The sequence below is a fragment of the Eurosta solidaginis genome, chromosome 5 (genome assembly GCF_040869045.1).
Source record: "Eurosta solidaginis isolate ZX-2024a chromosome 5, ASM4086904v1, whole genome shotgun sequence".
NCBI classification, from domain to species: domain Eukaryota; kingdom Metazoa; phylum Arthropoda; class Insecta; order Diptera; family Tephritidae; genus Eurosta; species Eurosta solidaginis.
In genome coordinates, this window is record NC_090323.1 from 20,490,333 (window position 1) to 20,510,861 (window position 20,529).

At 36.8% G+C, this 20,529-nt stretch overlaps 1 protein-coding gene across 1 annotated transcript in view; it reads right to left on the reverse strand.

The window, feature by feature from the left end:
• The window catches only part of LOC137253328 (speract receptor), a 209,819-nt gene that overhangs the window by 143,820 nt on the left and 45,470 nt on the right, over window positions 1–20,529 (reverse strand). The window contains exon 2 of the mRNA XM_067790059.1: window positions 5,674–5,802. The gene's annotated coding sequence lies outside the window, so the exon portion shown is untranslated. The remainder of the gene's footprint in view (window positions 1–5,673; window positions 5,803–20,529) is intronic.

Genomic DNA, 20,529 nt, shown 5'->3' on the forward strand with positions numbered 1-20,529 from the left:
AAAGATTTTTGCATTTTGTTCTACAAATTTTTTGCAGTTATCTATTTAACTGGGAGTGGTTCGCCTTGTGTTGGTGAAAACAAAAATGTCATATAAAGCTATTTGAAGGATTGCTATCCTCCAGATAAACTCTAACCTAACTAGAGATGGTAAAAACGGTCCTTAATCAACTAGAATGTATTTATTTCACTACCATCGTACAAGAAGTAGTCTGACACATATAAGGCAAATTTTACCAGATAGCTATAGTACCCAACTTGGAAAAAAACACGTCGAAATATCTTAAGAAAATAGATTTTGTCCTGGGATAATATGTTCCACTGGGTTTCTTACAAGCCGTTGATTGGGACTGATTAGCTCATGAGTATCATTTATTCAAATATAATGACTGTTGTCCCATTTTTTTAACCAGTGGGATAATATTTCCCACTATTTCGTGGCCTTTACTATATCGTTGAATATACATATAATTCTATAAGGTCTAAAAAATCAATTTTCTAAGTAAAAAAAGAAACCAAATTTTGCTTATTTTTCAAGCCAGTTGATAAATGGCGCCCGAGCAGAAACATATTTCTGCAGGTGAGTGTGCAAAATTAAACAAAGAAAAAATACTGATACAATATAATACATTGTTGCTCTTATAATGAGCTTTCGTTTTCCATATTACTAGCACAGTTGCCATTTTTGTAAACTTTGCTCGGTTTCGTAGCAAAAACAATAAAAAAGTACGGAAATCAAGGACACCCTAATATACAAATACATAATGAGATGCTCATAAAATTATATAAGTTTAAAATTGAACGCATTTAAATTAGGTCAATAGTAATTTTTGGCAAATTTTTTGACAGCCGGTATCGGTCGGTGGGGCATGCGGGCGCTCACAAGCAGTTGACTGAAAATTTGTGAAAACTTGTAAAAATAGCCAAAATATGTAAATATTTTTGTACCTATTTACGCAGCTGGCATGCGGGTAATGCAAAAACATATGCTCGCGAAAAACTACATAGGAAGCAAAAGTATAATTTTGAAAATGTTTTAGCAAGCTACATATATGTATGTTTATGTATACAAAAAGAGTTACTCAAACAAAGTCACGCTATTTTTAACACGCTTATATTATCTTGTAAACTTTTACTTATGTAACTCTTTTATAACGAATTATAATAAAAAAAAAATTATAAAAAAATATTTTAGTTAAACGGTTTTAATGAAAACAATACTTACATGAAGTAATAATAATATTAAAAGCTATAAAATAATTAGGTAGGTCCTAGATACTAGTCATCACACTCCTCACCAATCTAGGGCGTTGATCCGACAATTAAATAAAACCGTTGGGCGCGTGAAATTTCTAAAAATGTGAGACGTAGCATAACTTTATTAAGCTTCAGTTGGTCTTTCTTATGACTATCAATATCTAATTATCGGGAAGTTACTTAAATTTCAATTACAAAATTCGTGCCAGCCAGCTAGCCTGTCAAGTCAAGCTAAAGAAACCCGTTTAATAAAAAAAAAATGGACGAAAATCAGGGAAAAATATCTCCTTATATGAAGATGTATTCTTACTAAACTTTGATTTTTAAATTTTGACATAGAAATTGCAAAAATATTTATGATTTTATACATATTTATTTATACATTCTCATTATGCACAGTACGCCATTTTCCGTCATAAGTATTTTGAACTTAATAAAAAGAGTTATAAAGCTTACATATGTAAAATTAAAAGAAACATTATTTGCCACCCGAAGTCTTTTTATGATTTCGTAAATTCTAAATGCAGAACTAACGGGTCTCCTTCTGCCATGAAGTTTAGAAATAGCATTTCCAGCGACGATCAAGAGATTGCAAACTTCTTCGCTCAATTTTTTCACTCTAATTACTCTGCTGTGGTTGATTCATCACCTACAAATTATCCGTATGAGCTCCATTCTAGTAACTCAATATATGCCCCACATTTGCTGCCTGAAGATGTTCTACTACATCTAAAGACCCTAAAAGCATCTTTCAAATACGGTCCCGATTTGATCCCAACACGTTTCTTAAAAAATGTGTGGAATACATTTACCAGCCCCTTACTGATCTGTTTAACCTCTCTTTAAAAAATGGCATTTTCCCGGCGGCTTGGAAGGAATCTTTTCTTATCCCACTCCATAAAAAAGGAAGCAAGTCGTCTATTGAAAACTATCGTGGAATAGCAAAGCTCTCCGCTTTCCCTAAGCTTTTCGAAGCAATCGTTACTAATCACCTTACATTTTCGATTTCTACATTGATAGATAGTTCTCAGCATGGCTTTTGTAGAGCCAAATCAACCACAACCAATTTGCTTGAATTTACAACTCACGTCTTTAATGGGTTTAGAAACAATCATCATACCGACGTTATATACACTGATTTCAGCAAAGCATTCGACAAAGTACGCCACTCATTACTTGTTTATAAACTCGAATTGCTTGGTTTTCAACCTGGCCTAACTCGCTGGATCTCCTCCCATCTTTGCGGTAGAACTCAAAGAGTCATTTTTAAAAACATTTGCTCGAATGTCATCGATGTTCCCTCCGGTGTGCCTCAGGGCAGCCATCTCGGTCCTATTTTGTTTTTGATCTTTATAAAAGATGTTTCCACAACTATAAAATCTTCTAAAATTTTAATGTATGCCGACGACGTAAAACTTTTTAAGTCATACGCGTCGGTTGAAGAACGTTCTGTACTCCAGGCGGATTTAAATCGTTTAGTTACTTGGTGTAATGCGAATTTTATGCCTCTCAACATAGAAAAATGTAAATCCATGTGTTTGTCACGTGGGAACATACAGCCAGCTTCCTACACAATTAATGGCCAAACTCTGGAAAGCGTTGATGTTTTTGTCGACTTGGGAGTTACAATGAATTGCAAACTTAGTTTCAACCCTCATATTAATGCCACAGTCAATAAAGCGAGAGGGGTTTTAGCATTTGTGAAAAGATGGGCAAAGATGGATCGTCACGTTACAAAAACCCTTTTTATATCATTGGTGAGGCCGATATTAGAATATGGATCGATAATTTGGAATCCGCGTTATCAAGTTCATGTGGATAGACTAGAATCAATTCAAAAACAGTTTTTACTTTTCGCCTTGAGAAATCTTCAATGGGACTCTCCGTATAATCTTCCTCCTTACACTTATCGATTAAAACTAATAAATCTTCCTACACTTGCAAGTCGTAGAGAAATGCTAGGTGTACTATTTATGGCTAGACTTTTAAATGGATCGATTTCAAGCCCATTTCTTTTGAACGAAGTAAACTTGAATCTTCCATGCCGAGTTTCAAGGCATTTTAAACCTATAATTCTTAAACAATGCAGAAGCAATTTCCAACTACACGAACCTTTTCTATGTTTGTGTGAAGATTATAACACTCACTCGAGAATAATTGATGTTTCGGACTCGCTCTTTGCCATAAAAAAGACGGTTCTATCTTCTCTTAATAATTAAAAAATTATATTTACTTTTAGTCTATTGTATTTTGTGAATATGTATTTCTCAGCTGATGAGTTTCTCTGTAGCTGAGCGGTTTTAGATCTCGGCGTTTAAGAAGCCACTGCCTCTCAAAGACTCGGCAACAAAAAAATTATAAATAACACATAAATAAGAATTAGGATACATAAAAAAAAAAAAAAAAAAATCCTATGTATGAATTAAAAAAAAACCAAAAACAGGATTAGCCTGGTTTCATCGGGCCACTTGAGGGCAGTGCGCTGCCACCACAACGTCCGAGAAAAAAAAAAAAGTAAAAATATATAGTGATTTTTCTCCATTTATATAAAGGAAGTGCTTAAAATTTTTTATTTTATTTTTATTTTCTCCTTTTCTGACATTTTCTCGGTGTCTTAACTTATCTGTTAAGTTTTACGCTTGTAGCACAATTACTTTATTAGAATTTACATAAAAATCAATCCCAAAAATTCCTCCGTTCCGTTTGATTTTTCTAAATATCACAGTCCGTGCGCCCTCTAGCGAAACTTTTTGTATTGTGTCATCGGCCTCGGAATTAAACTCTAAATTTTTTGCCTCTAGCTCATCGAGAAGTTACTTAAAACCCGATTTCAAATTTCCAAATTATTATCTAATTTTTTCGATCCGTGCGCCACCTAACGGATTTTTTTCCTCCTTTTGTTCCTTTGTCACGGTGTCTTAACCTGTCTCTGAGGTTTCATGTTTGTAGCTCAATGAGAAGTTACTTTAAAATCGTTCTCAAAACACCAAATTTCCAAATTCTTATCTAAATATTTCGATCCGTGCGCCGCCTAACGGAATTTTTTCTCCTTTTCTTGAATTTTCTCAGCGTCTTATCCTATCTGTGAAGTTTTACAGTTGTAGCTCAATGAGAACATACATAAAAATCAGTCCCAAAATTCCCTCCGTTTCTTACGATTTTTCTAAATATCTAATCCCGTGCGCCCCCTAGCGAATCTTTTTGTCATCGGCTGTCATCGACCTCTGAATCAAGTTTGAAAAATCAAGTCTGTAGCTCATCGAGAAGTTACTTAAAAGCTGGTTTGAAAATTTTCAAATTCTTATCTAATTATTTCGATCCGTGCGCCACCTAACGGATTTTTTTCCTTTTGTTGCATTGTCACGGTGTTCTAACCTATGTGTAAAGTTTCACGTTTGTATCTCAATGAGAAGTTACTTAAAAATCGATTGCAAGATTTGTATGAAAAGCCGACAAACATTCAACCGACCTAATATAAAGGAAGTAAAATAAAAAAAAAATGTTACTTATACGCACAAGTACCCGTATTTTCAGGTGGCCATTGTCTGCGTGTAATTGGTTAGTTTTCAATAAAACAAAAGGCTCATCTGAGGTGAAATTATTTGCAATATTTTTTGATAGAGGATTCAATAAGCACAACTCAGAGTTTCAGCAACCCAATTGATAACCTCACCTACGCGAGGCGAATCCTGTTACAAATATGAACGTATCATACACATTTTTAACAGGCGAGGTTCTGGCGACTCCCAAGTTCCTAATGGAACTAGGGAGTGAGGGCGGAATGGCATAGAAGTTTAAATGTGTTCACATTAAATCGTTCACGAGATCTGCCGATATGCAAGCAGATGAGTTTTCACTGAGAGCTTTTCATGGCAGAAATATACTCGGAGTGCTTGCTTAACTTTTCCGAGGGGCCTGCCTAGAAACATTTTCTTTTAATTGAAAAATTTAGATGTTGCTTTGCCCGGGGCGTGAAGCCAGAATGCTACCATCACACCACGGCGGACCCACACTTAAACCGTATGATAATTTCAATTTTACAATTTTCACACACACCGGAACTACGAGCAACGTTGCCACACTGACACACATTACAACATCCATATTTTATTACATATTTATAATACCGATTTCAATTGCTTTATGCTTTACGCTCAAATTGTTTTCATTAAGCAAATATCACAAATCTCTAATGTAATTTGTTTTAACTGCTTTGTGGCTTTTGACATTTATTGCTATTAATTTTGTTGCTGCTGCTGTGGTTATGTTAAATGAATTAATTTGTTTGTATGCCATAATCAGAATGTATTTGTATGCGACTTATGATGTTGCTTCTTCTTTGAAAAATGTAGTGAATGTTATAAATTTTCTCTTAATTCTATTTAAACAAAATTATTGAGAATGATGAAATACTTACATATTTACACTTTGTTGTTGTGTATAATTGGTTTATTTATATATTACTTCACGTATATTAAGAATTGAATTTATGAATGCATTTAATTAAGTCAATTCAGATTATTTCAGAGATTAATTTTAGAAATTCCTGGAATGATAAGAAAGTATTTTTTTGTTAAAAATATTATTTCTTAAAATACTTACTGAGGGAAAGGAGAGGAGGTAAGAAGAAGGTGAAAAACTATTTAAAAATTCAAAATTTCAAGGCAGGCCCACCTAGGCGTATGAGCAACTTTCAGAAAACTCCATAGCGCCACCACCGCGCTAAATGCCATTATTAGCAGCCAGATTGCGTTTTAAATCAAAACCCCCACCACAGAACAGTACTCGTTGCGCTAGACCTATCAAAAGCTTTTGATACGGTCAACCACGGCACGTTACTGCAAGACCTGGGAGGGCCTACCCTTCCACCAAGTCTTTAAAAGGTGGACCGCAAATTATCTGGGTGGCCGGCAGGCATCGGTGCAATTTAGAAACGCAACATCAAAACCAAGAAGAATTAAACAAGGGGTGTCAAAGGGTGGTGTCCTATCCGCACTTATGTATAACTTCTACATATCAAAGCTACCTTCGTCACCAGAAGGAGTTACTATCGTTTCCTACGCCGATGACTGCACAATAATGGCTACAGGCCCAGGCCCAGAGATCGATGAGCTTAGCAACAGAATAAACGGCTACCTCCCTGATCTCTCCAGTTTTTTCGCCTCGCGAAACCTAGCATTATCACCGGCTAAATCCTCCCCGACCTTATTTACAACATGGACGCCCCAAATGTTGACCATTCTGAACATCCAAGTCGATGGCACTAAGCTACCGACTGTCCTACACCCCAAAATCTTGGGTGTGACGTTTGATCAAGATCTAGATTTTGGTGAGCATACAGCTGCGATTGTACCGAAAATCCAGAGCCGTAATAAAATCCTCAAATCTCTTGCTGGCAGTACTTGGGGAAAAGACAAAGAAACGCTCATTACCACTTACAAAGCAATTGGGCAGCCGATTGCATGCTACGCGTCCCCTATATGGTCGCCAAGCCTAAAAACTACTCACTGGAAGACTCCACAGGCCTGCCAAAATACTGCTCTCAGAACCGCCACGGGGTGTCTTCTTATGTCCCCAGAACACCATCTACATAATGAGGCGAGAATACGGGGAGAGAAATGAGATGCTATCCAAACAGTTCCTGTTGAATACCCAGAAACCTGGGCATCCCAACATACATCTGATTGATGAGCCAACACCGCCCAGAGGCTTAAGGAGTAAACTCCGTAAGCTTTATGAGGTAATACGGCACCTGAGAACTCAGCCGTATGAAGCCAAAATACACAAGCAAGTCCTCAGTGAACTCCACAAACAGGCGTCGGACCTTTATGCCAGGAATTTCCCGGTGAATCCAGTACTCAAAGTACAACTTGCAGAAGAAGAACGCACACTTCCCAGGAAAACGTGAGTCACTCTAGCTCAACTTCGATCTGCATACTGTAACAGGTTAAACTCCTATCTATCCATAATCAACCCCGATATACAAAATGTATACCCTGCTTGCAATGTGTCCCCACATGACACCAACCATCTCTTCAGTTGTAATGTGGAACCAACCCCTCTCATTATGGTACACCCCTGTCTAAGCAGCAAAGTTTCCTTGGACTCCCATTAGAGGATATTGATGACAATTTGTGATCGGCCGCACCTATTGGATGGGGAGAAGCACTGCTACGACAACAAAAACAACAACAGCAACTTTCCACCAAGGTAAAATGTTTTGAGTTACTTCTAAGAGAGAGCTGAGCAGAAGCACCCAACAGGGGCTGTTCTTTCTCCTCTGCTTTGGATCGTGACCTGCTTTTGAAGAGGTTCTATAATCTCCTCAAATATCCTTTTCAACTCAACAGTTGTTTCCTCATACTATTTTATTATTCATAGTTTGGTAAATTGCGTAGCATACTTTGAGGAGGTAGAACTGATTTAGTAGCCAAATCTGGATGAAAACGGTTTCCGTATGCAAAAGAACATTATAGGGAATTATTGAGTTTCTCGCGATCAGAAAAATGACGTTTTAAAGACAAATATTGCTTCACGCCTAGCATAGAACATAGTAAGCGTTTTGCCTCCAGCTTTAGATACTCGAGCAGGAAGAAGTTTGCAACAACAACTGTGACTTGTAAAGCTCTTGAATCTCAACTTAAACTACATACATAAGTATTTACTTCATATAATGAGTAAGAAATATTTACAGAATTTATGGAATCTACCAGCACGGATTAGCAATTAAGATAACAAATCGCTTCGTTAAGTTTCTAAACATTGCAATCAATATGCGGCATGAGTGGAATATTAAGACATTATTGATTTCGATTAGTGAGGCATTAGAGCAGAAGCTGCTAGAATAGATTACAATGTCTGCAACATAGACTTGATATGTTTTTTGTAGGGAAGCAAGCACAATACCCTACTTAAACTTTTTTCACACACACACACTCATAAACATACCTACACATGCAAGCTATTACGAAGGATTATGGAGCGTAAAAAATCAGCAAATGTAATGCGAAAAAATATTGGAATGAGAAAAGTAGTAAAGAAAATAATAACAAAAAAAAGCTGAAAAAAAATTGCTACGAAAATGTAAATAAGCCGGTAAAACAGTAGCGATGCTGCTACAATACAACAAAAAAGAAACCCCAAGAGACGCACGAAAGCACAATGAAGCGCTGAAGCGAAAATTGTTTAGTTTGTGCACGTGTGGGTGGATGACAGCCCGCCAACGGGTCTTGCAAAAAAACGACACGAAAAAAAAAATTGAGACAAAAATGTGGAAGTTTTGTTGACATTATCTACATTTAGGATGAAAAGTAAAAAATATTAGCCAAAATAAAAATAAAAAAGTAAGGAAGGCTAAGTTCGGGTGTAACCGAACATTACATACTCAGTTGAGAGCTATGGAGACAAAATAAGGGAAAATCACCATGTAGGAAAATGAACCTCGGGTAACCCTGGAATGTGTTTGTATGACATGCGGCAGGTATTAAATAGTATTTTAAGAGGGAGTGGGCCATAGTTCTCTAGGTGGACACCTTTTCGAGATATCGCCATAAAGGTGGACCATGGGTGACTCTAGAATTTGTTTGTACGATATGAGTATCAAATGAAAGGTGTTAATGAGTATTTTAAAAGGGAGTGGGCCTTAGTTCTATAGGTGGACGCCTTTTCGGGATATCGTTATAAAGGTGGACCAGGGGTAACTCTAGAATGCGTTGTACAGTAAGGGTATCAAACGAAAGGTGTTAATGAGTATTTTAAAAGGGAGTGGGCCTTAGTTCTATGGGTGGACGCCTTATCGAGATATTGCCATAAAGGTGGACCAGGGATGACTCTAGAATGCGTTTGTACAATATGGGTATCAAACGAAAGGTGTTAATGAGTATTTAAAAGTGAGTGGGCCTTAGTTCTATAGGTGGACGCCTTTTTGAGATATCGCCATAAAGGGGGACCAGGGGTGACTCTAGAATTAATTTGTACGATATGGGTATCAAGTGAAAGGTGTTAATGAGTATTTTAAAAGGGAGTGGGCCTTAGTTCTATAGGTGGACGCCTTTTCGAGATATCGCCATAAAGGTGGACCAGGGGTGACTTTAGAATTTTTTTACGATATGAGTATCAAATGAAAGGTGTTAACGAGTATTTTAAAAGGGAGTGGGCCTTAATCCTATAGGTGGACGCCTTTTCGGGATATCGTTATAAAGGTGGACCAGGGTTGACTCTAGAATGCGTTTGTACAATATGGGTGTCAAATTAAAGGTATTAATAAGAATTTTAAAAGGGAGTGGTGGTATATGTGAAGGCGTTTTCGAGATATCGACCAAAATGTGGACCAGGGTGGCCCAGAACATCATCTGTCGGGTACCGCTAATTTATTTATATATGTAATACCACGAACAGTATTCCTGCCATGATTATAAGGGCTTTTGATTTCGCCCTGTAGAACTTTTTCATTTTCTTTTACTTAATATGGTAGGTGTCACACCTATTTTACAAAGTTTTTTTCTAAAGTTATATTTTGCGTCAATAAACCAATCCAGTTACCATGTTTCAACCCTTTTTTCGTATTTGGTTTAGAATTATGGCATTTTTTTCATTTTTCGTAATTTTTGATATCGAAAAAGTGGGCGTGGTCATAGTCAGATTTCGGCCATTTTTTATACCAATAGAAAGTGAGTTCAGGTAATTATGTGAACTGAGTTTAGTAAAGATATATCGATTTTGCTCAAGTTATCGTGGCCGAGCGGAAGGACAGACGGTCGACTGTGTATAAAAACTGGGCGTGGATTTAACCGATTTCGCCCTTCTTCACAGAAAACAGTTATCATCCTAGAATCTAAGCCGCTACCAAATTTCACAAGGATTGGTAAATTTTTGTTCGACTTATGGCATTAAATGTATCCTAGACAAATCAAATGAAAAAGGGCGGAGCCACGCCCATTTTGAAATTTTCTTTTATTTTTGTATTTTGTTGCACCATATCATTACTGGAGTTGAATGTTGACATAGTTTACTTATATACTGTAAAGATATAAAATTTTTTGTAAAAATTTCACTTAAAAAAATTTTTTTAGAAGTGGGCGTGGTCGTTCTCCGATTTTGCTAATTTTTATTAAGCATACATATAGTAATAGGAGTAACGTTCCTGCCAAATTTCATCATGATATCTTCAACGACTGCCAAAGGGACATGGCTTAATCAAATTTTTTTTCGATACTGATGATTTTGATATATGGAAGTCATATCTATCTCGATTCCTTTATACCTGTACAACCAACCGTTATCCAATCAAAGTTAATATACTCTGTGAGCTCTGCTGAACTGAGTATAAAAATAGAACGTGGCTATGGAAAGGAGGGAGGGCATATTCAGCGGAATTTGATAGTTATTGCAATGTTTATTTGATATGGAATGTCGTTTAGTCATGGCGTTGCTGTAAATGATGGCTAGCGCCTAAAAGTAGACTATTAAAAGAAATTTCATTTTTTTGTGGTTTGACCTTTGACTGAGCCGTTTATCTTTGACAATTTTCCTCGCGCTTTAATTTTATTGGCGGATGTGACCCATATATTTGCTTTTGCTTTGTTTTTGTGTTTAATGTTAAAGAAAAACAAAATACAACAATTTTCGAAAAGGAAATGTAAAAGTGAAGTGGCTCATTTGAAGACCACAAAATCGGCATCATTTGCGGTTTTTTGTTATAGGCGTAGTTAAATACGAACCAGCATACAATGGCCTATTATTCTACTTCGAGCTTAGTAATAGTTCCTAGGCAAACGAGCTAAGTTTATCGTTGTTTAACTTTGCGGTAGAATTTCTACTGCTTCCCTATAAACAACAAAACCAATATATCTTATAACTTTAAACGAGCAATTCTGGTTTGTTTGTATAGCCGAACGATCTCGGGAACGGCTCAACCGATTTAAATGAAATTTGGAGTCAGAGATAATGTATCACCCTCTAAGACTTTCTACCTAGGTGTTGCCACTCAGAATATTTCACAAGGTTGCCACCTATTCGAAATTAAAAAAAAAAATTGCATGAAATATGCCGATATGGGTATCAAACGAAAGGTATTTCACTCCGCATTACAATAGGGATATTTTTGAGTAGGGTTGCCATTTGGGGTTGCCACCTATTCGAAATTAAAAAAAATTGCATAAGATATGCCGATATGGGTATCCAACGAAAGGTATTTCACTCCGCATTACAATAGGGACATTTTTGAGTAGGGTCGTCATTTAAGGTTGCCACCTATTCGAAATTAAAAAAAAAATTGCATGAGATATGCCGATATGGGTATCAAACGAAAGGCATTTCACTCCGCATTACAATAGGGATATTTTTGAGTAGGATTGGCACCTATTCGAAATTAAACAAAAATTGCACGAGATATGCCGATATGGGTATCAAACGAAAGGTATTTCACTCCGCATTACAACAGGGAGATTTTTGAGTAGGGTTGCCATTTAAGGTTGCCACCTATTCGAAATTAAAAAAAGAAATTTTGCAAGCAGAACGGAACGTTGCCGAGGAAAGCTCGGTCGCCCAGGTACTAGATAAGTTTAAATGGCAACCATACTCAAACATATTTTTATTGAATTCATACATGAACTAAATTGGGTTGATACGCATACTCATATATTGCATTTTATTATTTCAAGCAGGTGGCAACCTTGTAAGAACATCTTAAATAGGAACACCTAAATAAGACAATCATACCAATTCTAAATATTCTCGCGGAATTTTGTTCTCGCGGATTTTTTTTTTTATTCCCGCGGAAAAATTGCTCCAATTCTGTTCTCCTTGGGAGAAGAATAATTGGGGAATAGGAATTTCGAATTTTCGAGACAGCTGTTTTGTTAATTGAAATTTCGTTGCGCATTTCTTATTTTGTTTAAAAAATTGTAAAGTTTAATTATTGTTGCCAATTTGTTTGAAATTAAGAAATAAGGTATAAACAATGCACATTATTGCATTTCATGTGGTATTTACTGAAATGAGTAATGAATTGGTGCCACAGCAACATCAACAGAGGAGCATAAGAAGAAGACCGGCGGGATAACACAAATCCGCCGGAGTTGCCTGCATTCATTCTGCAAAGCAATTTTCTGGCGGCCAAGTCGAGTTGAGTTCGCCTTTCGCCATATGCTAAGATCTATTTAAGCCTTCTTAAAAAATCCTTGCGCAATTTCTGGATGGTTGCATCAAATATGTGAAGAGCTCTTTCGTTGCTTATGATATACTTTTCGACTTAAGATAAAGAATATTGTGGTTGTTGTTGTTGTTGTATTAACAGTGAGAATATTGTGGTAGAACGTAAATACATATTTTAGCACAAATTTGTACAAATAAGTGTTCTTTCTTAAAATAACCAATTTCCTTTAACTATTTTGATGCATTCCCCTTAATTTAACTAGTGAAAGAACTCCAATGAAATGGCAGAGAATTCTCCCTCTCCCTCACATTCATAATACCTACTTTTCTCCCATAACCCGTTTCCGCTTTTTCCAACATTGTTCAGAATAGGAGGAAAGGGAGAAGTGAAAAAACTCACAAGGAATTTTTATTTAGAATACGAGGAATGGGAGAAGGGAAAAAACTCGCAAGGAATTTTCGTTTAGAATTGGGCTGAATATCTTTACTGTTTTCAAGATATTAACGCATCAGTAAATGAAAGGAAGGTTAGCGTGCAGTTTTGGGTGGCAATCCTACTTACAAATATCTCTAAAGTAGTAAGACATAAAAACTGTTTGTTTTTTATCCATCTTTGCATATCTCACTTAGTTTTGAAATTACGAATAGGCGGTAACTTTGTTAGAAAAATCCCAAGCAGCAAAATCTAAAAGAAAGTGCTAAGCCTATTACCTAAAGCTTTATCCAATTGGGGTTAGCCGCTTTCGAGTTTTTTAAGGGGTGCATGAAGGGGTATACGTATATAATAAAGTTGGGTGGCAACCCCATAATTTTTTTTAATGCGTTATAAAACACCCACCTTTTGATATACATACATATTGATACGTATTTAATTAAACTTTTGTTGAATTTCAAATAGATGGCAACTCTTGAACAGCAACAACTAAAATAAAAGAGCTTTGAATGTACGGGATTACCTAAGTAAAAAATTTCATCCAACCGAGGTAAGACGTTTTCAATAGTGTAGCGGGTTTGCAAAGAAGTATTTGTTGACCACAAACTTAGGTGGCAACCTCAACTAAAAATATTTTATTTGAAACTAGCAGACCCGGCAGACGTTGTTCTGCCCTAAATTTGGTCTATCTGCATACGTTAAGTTTATTCCGTCTAACTCTGCCCTCGCCCCTCTACTTTTTCCTAATCTTTGTATTCACACCTCCCTCCGTATTTTTCGCTTCTATCTATTCATCTATCTCCATCTTCCTCTCATTCTACCTCTTTCTCAGTCTCCTCCTTCTCTCTTTTCTCTTCTCTCCAGTTTTTCTCGTTCTTCTTCATATCTTATTGCCAGTCCCAGAGGGTGGTATGTATTTTGTTCCAGTCCCATTCCGAGTCTCAGTCCCAGTCCCACTCCGAGTCTCAGTCTCAGTCTCAGTCCCAGTCCTAGTCCTAATCCCAGTCCCAGTACCGTGCGTTTGATAGGCATATTTTTTAAACGAATTTTACGCTTGCCCTCTTCACATTTTGTGTGAAGTCTCCGAAATAATTTGAGATATTGAAATAGATCTCACATCACAATGTAGTAGTCATTTCTACCTTTCGTTTGACACCCATGTTGGAAAAACTAATTTTGGGTAACATTTGGGTCAATAACTCTGGAACCGGATAAGATATCCTGATGAAAGATGTCTTAAATTTTAGGATAGACATCTAGTATAATACTGAAGGTCTCATTTAATTCAATGGAGTAGTTTCTGCGTGTGGTGGGCATAATGGTAAAAAAACAACATTTTTGGTCACCCTGGGTCCACATTTTGGGCAATAACTCGGGAACTGGGTGAGATATCCAAAGTTATCCTAAGTTTTAAGTTAGACGTCATGTGATAGAATGGTGAAGTTTCATGCAATTCTAACCAGTAGTTTTTACGTGATGCCCGGACAATCATACGGACAGACAGACAGACAGACAAAAATTCTAAAAATTTTAGATTTGGGTTCCGTTGGTCCAATAACGGCCTCTCCTCTCAGTTTTTCTTGAATATCTTCAATGTACAGACATCAACCTGTTACAATTTTATTATATGTAGAGATATTGTGTAAAATACCTGCGCAATGACGTATTGGCAACTTTGAAAAAAAAAAACATCCTCAGTGGCAGCACCTAAATAGAAAGTTATAGAATGTAATACACTATCTATCTATCTAGCTGGTTATCGAGCGGCGGCAACGTCAGCCCTGCACCAAAGGGAGTTGTCGTGTTGGAACAACAAGACCATAGGACACTCTAGTATACTAAAAAATTATAGTTGTCTTCCTGCTAGCAGGATTGCTGTGCGACCTCCAACTCTCCTTCAGACTATCCGACCACTGCAGTGTATTCCAGGCAGAAGTTTCAGCCATCATGAAAGCCGCAACTAGGATACGGACATACAATGTCGGCAAAAGATCTTTATTTTCAGCGACAGCCAGGCTTCCATAAAATATCTTGGCTCCCACTCGTTCAATTCTTAACTAGCAGTAAACTGTCGCCGATCTCTTCAAGAGATGGCCCAACAGAACCGTGTCCCTGGACATCGGTGGAAACTGCATTGCAGATGAACTCGCTAAGCTGGCTACAACCAGGCAGATTCCTCCCAGCCAAGAACGCTTAGGTACGCCCCTATCCACATGCAAGCTAAAATTAAAAGAACACATCCACCGTGAAGCCGACGAAAGATGTCTACAAACACCGGGGTGTCGAACATCGAAGGAAACGTGGCCCGTCACGTATACAATTTCGGTAGGGATACAATTTCCACACTTGTATGGCACTAACTGGTCATTGCCTTGTAGGTAGGCATGCAGAAAGGTTAGGAGCGTCTTATCGTCGATGCTGCAAGAGTTGTAAAGAGGATGAGGAGGCGGAAACGGTGGTTCACCTCATCTGCAACTGTCAGAGCGGAGCATGGCAGCGCTTTCTGGGTGATACATTTCTAGAGAACCTGAGCCAGGTTGTGGAGCATGACGTCAAGGACCTGGTAGCTTTTATCGGGTCCTCAAAATTGTTCCAAGAGGAAAGGTAATGGTGTATTTTCGTGGTATCAAAACAGGCCGAATATCACTGGCCTAAGTGTGCCCTCGGGCAGCCACCTCAACCTAACCTAATATACTATCCATGTCATAAATTTCATCCAAATCGGATGGGCAGCATCTACGATAGTAACGAATATATATAAAGAAAAAAATAAAGTGGGATTACGCGGTTGGTTTTGGGAATACCTTTCGAAATTGACTTAAGAGCTATCTAGTGAACTTTTTTTTTTAGAATTTTATGTACAACTACATACATCTGAATAAATGGCTTCATAAAAATTTACACACCCTAATTTAACACTTACATAGACGTTACAACATTTTCCGAGGGTAAAATATTTCCAGTCATGATTGCAGAAAAGAGACAGTCCTATTGTCTTACTTCGTCTGTTTATTTTTTTTTTTGTTAAAAAACAGATTTTTGGTATTGGCTAAAACTGCGAACAAAAGTCATAGTGTTGTCATATAAGATTACAGTAAACGATGGGAATTGCGAGCAATATTTTTGGGGAATTAAAATAGTTATGCTCACAAAAGATTTTACCAGCTCCATGTATTTTCTGATGTTATTGTTGTTGTTGTAGCAATAAAAACACTCCCCGAAGGTTTTGGGGAGTGTTATCGTTGGGCATGGTCCTTTATCGGATATAAATCCGGTATGTCCTAGTAACAAGCATTATTAAGGTGCAAGTCCGATCAACTTGAGAATAATTTAGTATGACCACATTGAACCTTTTAAGCCATCCCGCTCTCTACCCCTACGTTTATGAAGAGCTTGGGGGCCAGAGCCTCGGCTGCTAAAGAAACGGGATTCGCCACGGGTAGGTGAGGTTGACAGTTGGATTAGAGAAGCTTTAAATTGCGCTGGCAATCCCTTGAAAGGCTTGCGCTACACAGCCCCTTGAATCTTTTGGATATTTCAGCCGCCTCTTACGACAGGCAACCGATCCTGATACAATGCTATAAACGGAGGCTTATCTCTGCTCCATTGTCTGCTGTCCACATTAGTCTGCAGAGATTTTTCGTCTTAAGTGTGTCACCCTTAGGTCGAAGTCTTACAGAAAAGAAACGCGTAGTACTCAAATATAATACACCAATCGTGAGGCCGGCATAAAAGAAATCAAAGCTTCCCAAAATGTAATCTGGATCTTGCTTAACCCAAGGTAGGATACAAAAGTTGTATGGCTTATGAATTGTCTCCAGCTAAAAACCTTTGAATGTATTTGGCAGCGAGTTGCACTTGTTGAATGAATCCAGTGTTATAAGCCAGAAAAGGGTTCTTCAACTAAGAGAATTTTACATACAGAAATCACCCAATTAAAGACCAGCAACGATATTATTTGTTAGAACATTGGAGATAACTAAATTATAGCAAAAATGGCCTTACAGTTGACAGAGACTATATCACGTCAAAAGGGAAGAGCTGTCACTGCGATAGGAAGGTAAACGATTTCAGAGGCGTCTCAAAAATGACTTCCGAACTCGTGAAGAATACTTTAAGCGGAAGTCTATGAAGAGCAGAGCTTCAACTGCGATAGCAAGGTAAACATTTACAGAGGCATTTCAAAAATGAAAAGGGTCCAGACCAGTCGACTTTCTAACTCGTGGAACATATTTTAAGCGGAGCTCTATGAAGAGAAGAGCTCCAATTCCGATAGTAAGGTAAATATTTACAGAGATGTATCGAAAATGGAAAGGGTTCAGCCCAGTCGTTCTTCCGAACTCGTGAAGCATACTTTAAACGAAAACCTATGCCGTAAAATAAGCGACCAGAATGCTGCCGGATGGTACAGTTCTAACAATCAAACATAACGATATTTATGGCCGCCATAAAGGAATTCGAATCCGAAGTAATAAAAGCAACAATTCTGCTCAATATCGCGGCTCGTGACGACTCAATAACCCCTTTATTTTGTGGATCTCCTTGCACAGCAATGTTGACAGAAAAAACATGCTTGGAATGATCAGAGAAATTTATCGACAGTCAGGATACCTTGAAACCGTTAGAACTAAAAGTGTTACAAACTGAATTTCCGAGGAAGTTTCGCTTCTGATAAAGATAGGTTTCTGAGCTTGCTATGGATAAACAGGGACAATTGCGAAGTCTAACGGTCTCTTTAGCCATGTTTGCATGGAAAATGGTCGAACTTCATTCTCATATTAAAAGATAAGCAGGTTGACATCGCTATCCTGCAGGGAATCGCGCTAGTTCCAAACTATCGCGGATTATCACACTAAGAGACCGTGATATTTCTAGCTCTGCTCCTCGCAGTGCTCTCAATTGACACTTTTAACTTGATGTCCTACATATGCAATAGCAACTGCCGCTCTCAGTTGCTCATCTCAGGATGAAGAAGGAAAGAAGTCGATTCACAGCTTCAATGTCTAGAATCCAAAAAAAAAGAATTTATAACTCGTAATTTATTTTCCTTATGTAAATAATAAGTAATTTAGAGCAGATATGCTCACTCTCTTACGTTGTGGTCCCCTTTAATTCACAGAACTACAAAAGGGTCTCTTAAGATAGTTGGTGGATTATTTTTAACTATCAGCTGGAATTGCAATAATGACGTGTTCAGGAGTTTTGAAAACTGCATCAAATTCTCAATGGGACCATTAGTTTACTAGAGATCAATGACCAAAGCCAGGAGCCTTTCTGCCATTTAAATTACGAAATTGAGATTGTGAAGCACCACTCCTGCCTTTTATATTGCAACGAATTTAGGGAAATTCTGCTTATTTGAAACCTTCTGCTAACGTTCAAATCGCTAAACTGTTGAATAAATTACTCAAATATTTAGTATTGCAAACTGGTCTTTATTTAGATTACTTTGGGAGTAGTACTTCACAATTAAACTTCACAACCAATAGCGTGCTTAAAACAAAACTGATTACTGATTCCACAGTTTGCGCCGCTTTTATACTCTCTATTGCCTCGTCTGTATATTTATCCAAAGGTCTAGGCGTTTCACCTTCTAGAATCTCCTGCTTGGTACATGTATATTTGTAGTCTATGCGCTTCTCATAGTCATATGCGTGTGTATGTGTGAGCAACTACTTCGGCTGATGACCACAAGTGTGTGTGTGAGAGATCTCTTCGTTGCCTTGTACATAGGTGTTGCTAGCTTTAATGTGTATATGTATATACGAGTGGCTGCTTCATGTTTTTATTGTTGCTTGATTATTTACTAACAGCCTAGTGATGTCAACATTCGCCACAATATACTGAGATAATAAGGTCAAAACTTTTAATTTGCACTTGAATTTTCTAATGAACCATGTAATGAAAATCATTTAAGCTCACGAAAGCTCAGCAATCAAAACAATATCAAGAACTACTCAAAAAGTATAATGAAGTGTTCAAAAATTGAACGGCTATCAAACTGGCCCACACTGACCATTTATATGAACAATAACAACTATTAAATGTAACCTTTTTCCAACTTTTCCACTAGTTGCGCTCAAAACAATGAAAAGCCAAAAAATTGAAAAAGTTTTTCAATTTTCGCTACAAGCCACACGTTGTGGTAACAAAACACACACACACACACGATAGGAAAAAAGCAAAAAGTTAATACGGAAATGGTTAAATGAAGCGAAGCGTCAAAAAAAAAATTGGGTAAAACATAATCAAATGGTGCATACAGCCGCGAACACGAAAATGGCAGTGTCAATTTTTAACAAATTTCGTCACTTAAACTCTTTTTTTAATTTTAATAATTTAAGATATCTCTTGAATAATTTTATAAGTAAAACTATGCAAACCAATCTCGAAAGAAAGTTTTCGAAAAATTCGATATTTTTGAGAAAATTTACGAAAATTTCAGTTTTTTTTGGATTTTTCTGAATTTTATTTTATTTTTATTTTAAGTCAGACAAAGTACAAGTTATAGGTCTCTCAAAATTCGTATAGATTTTTGAAATTTTTTTTCCAAGAGCATAGCTTAATTTCGAACAAAAAAAACTGACAGTGGTAATTTTTAACAAATTTCGTCACTTAAATTCTTTTTTTTTACATTTTGATGATTTAAGATACAAACTCCATAAATTTTATAAATGAAGCTATGCAAATTAATATCAAAAACCTTTTCGAAAAAATTCGAAAATTCTTGAAAATTTTATAAAAATTTCGATCTTTTTTTGGATTTTCCTGAATTTTTTGAGTATGCAGTTTTGTAGCCCAATAATTTTCCGTAAACAAAGTATAAGTATAGGTCGCTCTAAATTCTTATAGATTTTTGAAAATTTTTCCCCACGGGTAATTACATTTTCTTCCATAAGAGGGGTGCATTAGACTGGGTTGGTCCCCGTACAAAAAAAAAGTTGCTTATGTCCGCCCCTAAATTTGAAGATTATGTTGACAGGCTTTCGGAAAAAATTGTCTAAATTTTTTTTGATCCTTCGAAATACAGCCGAAAAGGTTTTTCGTTGAAACTTGGTTATTTGACGTCCGATTTTTAAAATTGATATGTCATTATTTTGGCCTTGAGAAGCTTCACATTTCCGTTTAATGTCCTTTTAAGCTATGAAGTCGTTTTCACATGATTAGGTCAGCTAACAAAATTTTACCGCCCCCTTAATGTGTGTTTTTTTCCTTACCAAACGAAAGTACTTGAAAATTCAAGAAAATGTTGCTTTGAAACTATATTACTAAAATAGTAAACGAAGAAGTTATAGCACTTTCAATATTTATTGCAACTGTTATTTTACCTGATTCTTATTATATTTAGACCTGAAACTCATGATATTTTTTGAGGAAAAATTGCAGGGTTTGCATTGAATAGTTAATAAAGATATGCCAAATATCATGAATAGGGATAGGGGAAGTCAAAGTAAATAAGTGAGTCAAACCTGTTGTTAAGCTTAAGAAAACAAAGTACTATCTCCGTTTTTCGAACTTAGCCTCCAAAAAATAGATATCGGCTTACGAAGTTTGAAGTTCGAAATTCTACATTTCGAAATTTTATTTTATTTTTTTGTTAACGCGTTCAGCAAATTGAACAAGTAAAAATGTGTGCGTGGTCCGCCCTTTTCCCTTATTAGAAGGGCTGGATTCTTTTTTTGAGAC